We start from the raw sequence: 9,731 nt of genomic DNA, 5'->3' as shown, positions 1-9,731 counted from the left end.
TTGTTCATCCAATCAGTGCTTGTATCCTCGTTAAGGGACTGCAGATGTTCACCTTCAAATGCTGTGATTTTTTCTTTAATCAGGTTCAGCTCCCTGGTAGATTCTTCTATCACCAGGAGGATCAGATCCATAGAACACTTGTTCAGGATACTGATCCACCTGGTGCAGAAGGCCGGATTATGTCGGCCTATAGTGGGGGAATTATGGACTCTAAATCCCCTGGGGATTTGCTTATTTCTGAAATATTCAGACAGGGTGAGTCCGTGCATGAGGAAATCAACCTCCTTCTTTTTCATGCGGATTAATTCCTGGAAAACATCATCCCCTGTGGATTGTACCCCTATATCGAATACAGGTTGAGTGTACAGTATCCCTCCTGCATCGCTATCAGAATAGCTGAAAACATCAGTATTGGCGCATTGCTGCATCTGGACGGTGTCCTCGCCTGTCACTACAGGTGTCGCCATGACAACGTGAGAAGATCAGTATCACGTGGAGTACAGACAGTTCTGTGCAATTAAAGTGCCAAGTGCAATCACTGTCAAGGGATCCTGTGTGTCCGTGACTCCCCTGTGAAGGACGGATTCCTTTGGTGCAGACAGTGCTGGTTAGATCCTGGATAGCTGGTATAGACCGGCAGGGAAGCTATGAACAGTGCGGGTGCCTTGATAGATGACAGCTGCCTCAATCCAGGCTAGCTGTGTAACATATGTGGTCGGAAGTCCGGCACTCCTCACCTGCCCCTGCTCCACTCTGGTACCTTGGCCTGGGTGCCCGCTAAGAGCTGGCGTTACCAGCACTCGTACTGATAGCTTGCAAAAGAAGCGTCACTCCAGGTACTTCGTTCAGACAATAAGTTTACTGTAGGTCAACAGTGTTTCGGGCCGGAGCCCGTCTTCAGGACATAAACAGTGTGTGATCATTGCTAAGCATGTTAAATAGCTTACCAGGTCCTTGTGTCGGCGTCGCCATTCCGCCCCCTCCGTGGCGTCGGATCCTCCTTCCTGGTTGTCATAGCCGGAAGTGATGCGGCGCCCATACCGGGGGTTTCACGCAGACGTCTCACTGCCTGTCTGCCAGTAGTCCGTACTGGCAACTACAACAAAACAACATATTGCGTCAAACTTCTTTTCTTTTGTGTTAATATTATATATCATTTCTGATCTGATTTCCTGTCATATTTAGTGTTGTCTTTTGTGTATTTATAAAAATAGTGTGTGTGACTGCCTTAGAGTTACGTCTTCTGCTTTAATCATAGATGTGTTATGGTCAGGTCCCCACTAGATGGTGCTCATGTTGCTTATATTGTTGTTACTATTTGCCATGGTAACGCACCTCTACGTGGGTTGTCCTGCTTTGTTACTGCATGACGTATACTTTTGTGAAATAAAATCTCGATCCATGGGTACTGTAGGTTACTTGTGTGGGATTTGGGTCTTGTCTACAATCAAAACCATTGTGTAATTATTACTATGTCTCGGAGAGGTATAGCTATCCGGAAAAGTGCTTGTTATAGATGTGAAAATATTACCTATTTTTTCTCCTGTAAGGAAGATTAATATTAAAGTGGGTGAACAAACCAAAAGTGTATAGATCTACTGGGGGAAATGGAGATGGAAAATCAACGTGCGTCCATATTAGGGAGCACATTTCATACCTGTGCGTCATACATATAGCTGGACATGCCCCTGGTGCATGCTAGTCTCCCCATTTGATCACCATCGAACCAAGTATCAACTGGTATCGATGTTTATTTAATTTAAGTGAGTGCTGGTGTTAGGACCACAGGCCAGCTGTGAGGCCTACCATGGATGTTTGTGTGAACAAACGTGAAAATTCAAAAAAACCAAAATACAGAAAAACATGAAAAAACATGAAAAAACATGAAAAACTAGTGAAAATGGTCTATTTGTAGATTAATCAACTACGGTTGTTTATCCTATGTCCCTTGGTGGTAATATTGATTTTTAAATGTGCCCACTACTCTGTAGCCCACTGTGCCATGGACCTAATTTACTAAAAGATTTTTTTATTTATTATATGATCTGATCCTCCTGGTGATAGAAGAATCTACCAGGGAGCTGAACCTGATTAAAGAAAAAATCACAGCATTTGAAGGTGAACATCTGCAGTCCCTTAACGAGGATACAAGCACTGATTGGATGAACAAAATTAAAGTCAATGTTGAAAATTATCGACGTGACATTTTGAAGTTCAAGAAAGAAAAATTTCAGAAAGTGCAGGCAGATTACCAACAGCATCGGGTATACAGATGGCTCAACAATGAAAACCGCGGCCAGAACGTCCAGTTCACCAGGAACCGGAGGGATAGAAGACCCCCCAGACAGCAAGGGGGTTATACAAGTACCTCGGCCAGTGATACTGAAACTCCGACTACCAGCAGGAGAGGCAGAAATAGACCCACTCTCCCTTTAGGAGTGGACACCCGGTCCACAATCAGGAACCGGGAGAGAATGGACCCGGGCACCTCAAAAGAACAAGAAGAGGGGGGCAGAGCCGCAGACTCCAGAAAGCGGAAAACAACGAATCGGTACAGGAACTAGTTTTTAATTTATCGAAGACTCCCCTTACAACAATGGAAACCAAACTGCTAAGCAAAGGTTTGAGTTTTACACCAACAACGCAACATGATGAATTTCAAGTCCAAGTTGAAAACTATAAATTCCAGAGAAAATTGCGTTTAAGGGAGTTCTATGATAAAAAACCAGATACCACAGCACTACCACAAGACGGTGATTACAGCATAATAAGAAAAAAATTGGGAGCAACCAGCACATTTGATCCACAATCATTTAATGCCTCCATACGGACATTTTCTAGAATGATGGACTCAACCAGTCATACTACGCCCACAACTATGAGACCTAATTTGTCCAGAGAGGAGCGCCAGGCCCTAAAAAATCTCAGAGCCAGGCAGGACATAATAATCAGAGGGGCGGACAAGGGGGGTTCCATCGTTGTCCAAGACATCAGTCAATACCGTGAGGAGTGCAATCGTCAACTGACGGATACCAATACCTACGAGCTATTGGGAGATAACCCCACCAAACGATATTCCAAAGATTTGGGAACATTACTGACATCAGCAGTGGAGGAAGGACTGATCTCTAAGGAGACACAGAGCCTATTGACAAGAAAGGATCCCAAAACAGCTCTTTTCTACACCATACCAAAGATCCACAAGGACGCAGAGCGCCCTCCGGGAAGACCCATCATCTCTGCCCGGGGGTCGCTCTGTGAGCCTTTGGCGATCTACATCGATCATTATCTGCAGCCGTGCATACAGGCCACTAACACTTACCTGAAGGATACAACTATGTTACTTCAAGAATTAACATCCATCACACAAGTTCCAGAGAGTTTGATACTGGCCAGCATAGATGTCACCAATCTATATACATGCATCCCGCATGAGTCCGGTCTAGATGCTGTAAAAGAACTCATAGAAAATAACCGCCTATATACAGGCCCTCAGGTGGAGTTCTTCATAAGCCTCATCAAATTTACTCTGACACACAACTGCTTTATACACGATGGGCGATTTTACAATCAAAGCGCAGGCTGCGCTATGGGATCGGCGGCAGCTCCTGTATATGCAAACGCCTACATGCATGCAGTTGAGAACAAGCTGTTTTTTACAGATAATGGTGTCAAGAATGATGTTTTTAAATACATGAGGTATATAGATGACATCCTATTGTTATGGACAGGCACTGAAGATGCCCTAGTGAGGATATTACAGAGTCACAATTCATCAGACAGTGCAGCAAAATTGACGTACAACTTGAGCAAAACCAGTGTCAATTTCCTGGACGTTCAGATAGTGATAGAAAATGGTCAGATTCACACACAACTCTATTCTAAACCAACCGACCGGAACACCATCTTACACAGCAACAGCTTCCACCCTAAACATACAATCTCCAGTTTACCCTACTCACAATTTCTGCGGGTTTGTCGTATTAACAGCAACCCAAGAATACGTGACAAGCAACTTGAAGAGATGCACGATAAATTTATAGTAAGAGGGTACCAACAAGAAGCACTACTGAAGGCCAGACAGAAGGCATGTGCAAAAACCAGGCCTGAACTCCTTACAACCAGGAGCAAGGAGGCGAAGGATGACATGATGACATGGGTCACGAAGTACACCAACAAGAGCCCCAAAATCATCCAAAAAGTCAAGGCACATTGGCCTATTGTAAATACGGACCCCGAGCTGAAGAGCTTGAGGGGTAAACGCATCATGCCTAGCTATGTACGGGGGCCTAATCTGAAGGACCTTCTAGTCAGAACAGATGTGACAGGTCTGGGAGTCACGAAGACAGCCAACTTCCTGACGAAAAAACCCGGATGCTACAAGTGTCTGGGGTGTGTGACCTGCAATTACATGGTCACAGGTGACCAATTCCGACATCCCTACACAGGCCACATGTTTAAAATTAAACATGTGGTCACATGTACTACCACACATGTGGTCTACTTGCTGTCTTGCCCGTGCGGACAACACTACGTAGGCAAGACAGCAAGACAATTCAAAGAAAGGATGGCTCAACATCGGAAGGCCATAAGGGATGCTATCCAAAGTGGAACCAGTGACCAAGCCGTGGCACGGCACTTCGGAGAGAAAAAACATGGAATGGCTACACTCCGATACAGAATCATCGACCATGTCCCTGCCACACTGCGTGGAGGTGACAGGGACAAGAGACTATTGCAGCTGGAATGCCGTTGGATCAGTAGGCTCAATACCGTGAGCCCCAACGGTCTAAACGAAGCCCTTAATTTCAAATGTTTCTTATGAGCAGATGGTTAAATAGTACTGATAGAACGGATTTAGCATACACTAACAGACACAGTACTAAGATAACCGGAGTAGTATATACATCTAGCTGTGACAGTGAGTTGAATAATGGAATCTAGTGGAGTACACACAGACAGTAGACTACGGTCTATTTTTATAAAAAAATAAAAAAATAAAAAAATGGAAAAATATAAAAAAATCTTTTAGTAAATTAGGTCCATGGCACAGTGGGCTACAGAGTAGTGGGCACATTTAAAAATCAATATTACCACCAAGGGACATAGGATAAACAACCGTAGTTGATTAATCTACAAATAGACCATTTTCACTAGTTTTTCATGTTTTTTCATGTTTTTTCATGTTTTTCTGTATTTTGGTTTTTTTGAATTTTCACGTTTGTTCACACAAACATCCATGGTAGGCCTCACAGCTGGCCTGTGGTCCTAACACCAGCACTCACTTAAATTAAATAAACATCGATACCAGTTGATACTTGGTTCGATGGTGATCAAATGGGGAGACTAGCATGCACCAGGGGCATGTCCAGCTATATGTATGACGCACAGGTATGAAATGTGCTCCCTAATATGGACGCACGTTGATTTTCCATCTCCATTTCCCCCAGTAGATCTATACACTTTTGGTTTGTTCACCCACTTTAATATTAATCTTCCTTACAGGAGAAAAAATAGGTAATATTTTCACATCTATAACAAGCACTTTTCCGGATAGCTATACCTCTCCGAGACATAGTAATAATTACACAATGGTTTTGATTGTAGACAAGACCCAAATCCCACACAAGTAACCTACAGTACCCATGGATCGAGATTTTATTTCACAAAAGTATACGTCATGCAGTAACAAAGCAGGACAACCCACGTAGAGGTGCGTTACCATGGCAAATAGTAACAACAATATAAGCAACATGAGCACCATCTAGTGGGGACCTGACCATAACACATCTATGATTAAAGCAGAAGACGTAACTCTAAGGCAGTCACACACACTATTTTTATAAATACACAAAAGACAACACTAAATATGACAGGAAATCAGATCAGAAATGATATATAATATTAACACAAAAGAAAAGAAGTTTGACGCAATATGTTGTTTTGTTGTAGTTGCCAGTACGGACTACTGGCAGACAGGCAGTGAGACGTCTGCGTGAAACCCCCGGTATGGGCGCCGCATCACTTCCGGCTATGACAACCAGGAAGGAGGATCCGACGCCACGGAGGGGGCGGAATGGCGACGCCGACACAAGGACCTGGTAAGCTATTTAACATGCTTAGCAATGATCACACACTGTTTATGTCCTGAAGACGGGCTCCGGCCCGAAACACTGTTGACCTACAGTAAACTTATTGTCTGAACGAAGTACCTGGAGTGACGCTTTTTTTGCAAGCTATCAGTACGAGTGCTGGTAACGCCAGCTCTTAGCGGGCACCCAGGCCAAGGTACCAGAGTGGAGCAGGGGCAGGTGAGGAGTGCCGGACTTCCGACCACATATGTTACACAGCTAGCCTGGATTGAGGCAGCTGTCATCTATCAAGGCACCCGCACTGTTCATAGCTTCCCTGCCGGTCTATACCAGCTATCCAGGATCTAACCAGCACTGTCTGCACCAAAGGAATCCGTCCTTCACAGGGGAGTCACGGACACACAGGATCCCTTGACAGTGATTGCACTTGGCACTTTAATTGCACAGAACTGTCTGTACTCCACGTGATACTGATCTTCTCACGTTGTCATGGCGACACCTGTAGTGACAGGCGAGGACACCGTCCAGATGCAGCAATGCGCCAATACTGATGTTTTCAGCTATTCTGATAGCGATGCAGGAGGGATACTGTACACTCAACCTGTATTCGATATAGGGGTACAATCCACAGGGGATGATGTTTTCCAGGAATTAATCCGCATGAAAAAGAAGGAGGTTGATTTCCTCATGCACGGACTCACCCTGTCTGAATATTTCAGAAATAAGCAAATCCCCAGGGGATTTAGAGTCCATAATTCCCCCACTATAGGCCGACATAATCCGGCCTTCTGCACCAGGTGGATCAGTATCCTGAACAAGTGTTCTATGGATCTGATCCTCCTGGTGATAGAAGAATCTACCAGGGAGCTGAACCTGATTAAAGAAAAAATCACAGCATTTGAAGGTGAACATCTGCAGTCCCTTAACGAGGATACAAGCACTGATTGGATGAACAAAATTAAAGTCAATGTTGAAAATTATCGACGTGACATTTTGAAGTTCAAGAAAGAAAAATTTCAGAAAGTGCAGGCAGATTACCAACAGCATCGGGTATACAGATGGCTCAACAATGAAAACCGCGGCCAGAACGTCCAGTTCACCAGGAACCGGAGGGATAGAAGACCCCCCAGACAGCAAGGGGGTTATACAAGTACCTCGGCCAGTGATACTGAAACTCCGACTACCAGCAGGAGAGGCAGAAATAGACCCACTCTCCCTTTAGGAGTGGACACCCGGTCCACAATCAGGAACCGGGAGAGAATGGACCCGGGCACCTCAAAAGAACAAGAAGAGGGGGGCAGAGCCGCAGACTCCAGAAAGCGGAAAACAACGAATCGGTACAGGAACTAGTTTTTAATTTATCGAAGACTCCCCTTACAACAATGGAAACCAAACTGCTAAGCAAAGGTTTGAGTTTTACACCAACAACGCAACATGATGAATTTCAAGTCCAAGTTGAAAACTATAAATTCCAGAGAAAATTGCGTTTAAGGGAGTTCTATGATAAAAAACCAGATACCACAGCACTACCACAAGACGGTGATTACAGCATAATAAGAAAAAAATTGGGAGCAACCAGCACATTTGATCCACAATCATTTAATGCCTCCATACGGACATTTTCTAGAATGATGGACTCAACCAGTCATACTACGCCCACAACTATGAGACCTAATTTGTCCAGAGAGGAGCGCCAGGCCCTAAAAAATCTCAGAGCCAGGCAGGACATAATAATCAGAGGGGCGGACAAGGGGGGTTCCATCGTTGTCCAAGACATCAGTCAATACCGTGAGGAGTGCAATCGTCAACTGACGGATACCAATACCTACGAGCTATTGGGAGATAACCCCACCAAACGATATTCCAAAGATTTGGGAACATTACTGACATCAGCAGTGGAGGAAGGACTGATCTCTAAGGAGACACAGAGCCTATTGACAAGAAAGGATCCCAAAACAGCTCTTTTCTACACCATACCAAAGATCCACAAGGACGCAGAGCGCCCTCCGGGAAGACCCATCATCTCTGCCCGGGGGTCGCTCTGTGAGCCTTTGGCGATCTACATCGATCATTATCTGCAGCCGTGCATACAGGCCACTAACACTTACCTGAAGGATACAACTATGTTACTTCAAGAATTAACATCCATCACACAAGTTCCAGAGAGTTTGATACTGGCCAGCATAGATGTCACCAATCTATATACATGCATCCCGCATGAGTCCGGTCTAGATGCTGTAAAAGAACTCATAGAAAATAACCGCCTATATACAGGCCCTCAGGTGGAGTTCTTCATAAGCCTCATCAAATTTACTCTGACACACAACTGCTTTATACACGATGGGCGATTTTACAATCAAAGCGCAGGCTGCGCTATGGGATCGGCGGCAGCTCCTGTATATGCAAACGCCTACATGCATGCAGTTGAGAACAAGCTGTTTTTTACAGATAATGGTGTCAAGAATGATGTTTTTAAATACATGAGGTATATAGATGACATCCTATTGTTATGGACAGGCACTGAAGATGCCCTAGTGAGGATATTACAGAGTCACAATTCATCAGACAGTGCAGCAAAATTGACGTACAACTTGAGCAAAACCAGTGTCAATTTCCTGGACGTTCAGATAGTGATAGAAAATGGTCAGATTCACACACAACTCTATTCTAAACCAACCGACCGGAACACCATCTTACACAGCAACAGCTTCCACCCTAAACATACAATCTCCAGTTTACCCTACTCACAATTTCTGCGGGTTTGTCGTATTAACAGCAACCCAAGAATACGTGACAAGCAACTTGAAGAGATGCACGATAAATTTATAGTAAGAGGGTACCAACAAGAAGCACTACTGAAGGCCAGACAGAAGGCATGTGCAAAAACCAGGCCTGAACTCCTTACAACCAGGAGCAAGGAGGCGAAGGATGACATGATGACATGGGTCACGAAGTACACCAACAAGAGCCCCAAAATCATCCAAAAAGTCAAGGCACATTGGCCTATTGTAAATACGGACCCCGAGCTGAAGAGCTTGAGGGGTAAACGCATCATGCCTAGCTATGTACGGGGGCCTAATCTGAAGGACCTTCTAGTCAGAACAGATGTGACAGGTCTGGGAGTCACGAAGACAGCCAACTTCCTGACGAAAAAACCCGGATGCTACAAGTGTCTGGGGTGTGTGACCTGCAATTACATGGTCACAGGTGACCAATTCCGACATCCCTACACAGGCCACATGTTTAAAATTAAACATGTGGTCACATGTACTACCACACATGTGGTCTACTTGCTGTCTTGCCCGTGCGGACAACACTACGTAGGCAAGACAGCAAGACAATTCAAAGAAAGGATGGCTCAACATCGGAAGGCCATAAGGGATGCTATCCAAAGTGGAACCAGTGACCAAGCCGTGGCACGGCACTTCGGAGAGAAAAAACATGGAATGGCTACACTCCGATACAGAATCATCGACCATGTCCCTGCCACACTGCGTGGAGGTGACAGGGACAAGAGACTATTGCAGCTGGAATGCCGTTGGATCAGTAGGCTCAATACCGTGAGCCCCAACGGTCTAAACGAAGCCCTTAATTTCAAATGTTTCTTATGAGCAGATGGTTAAATAGTACTGATAGAAC

The sequence above is a fragment of the Crinia signifera genome, chromosome 5, assembly GCF_055691185.1.
Source record: "Crinia signifera chromosome 5, ASM5569118v1, whole genome shotgun sequence".
NCBI lineage: Eukaryota > Metazoa > Chordata > Amphibia > Anura > Myobatrachidae > Crinia > Crinia signifera.
The sequence above is the reverse complement of the archived record's forward strand: the minus strand, read 5'-3'. Positions refer to the sequence as shown.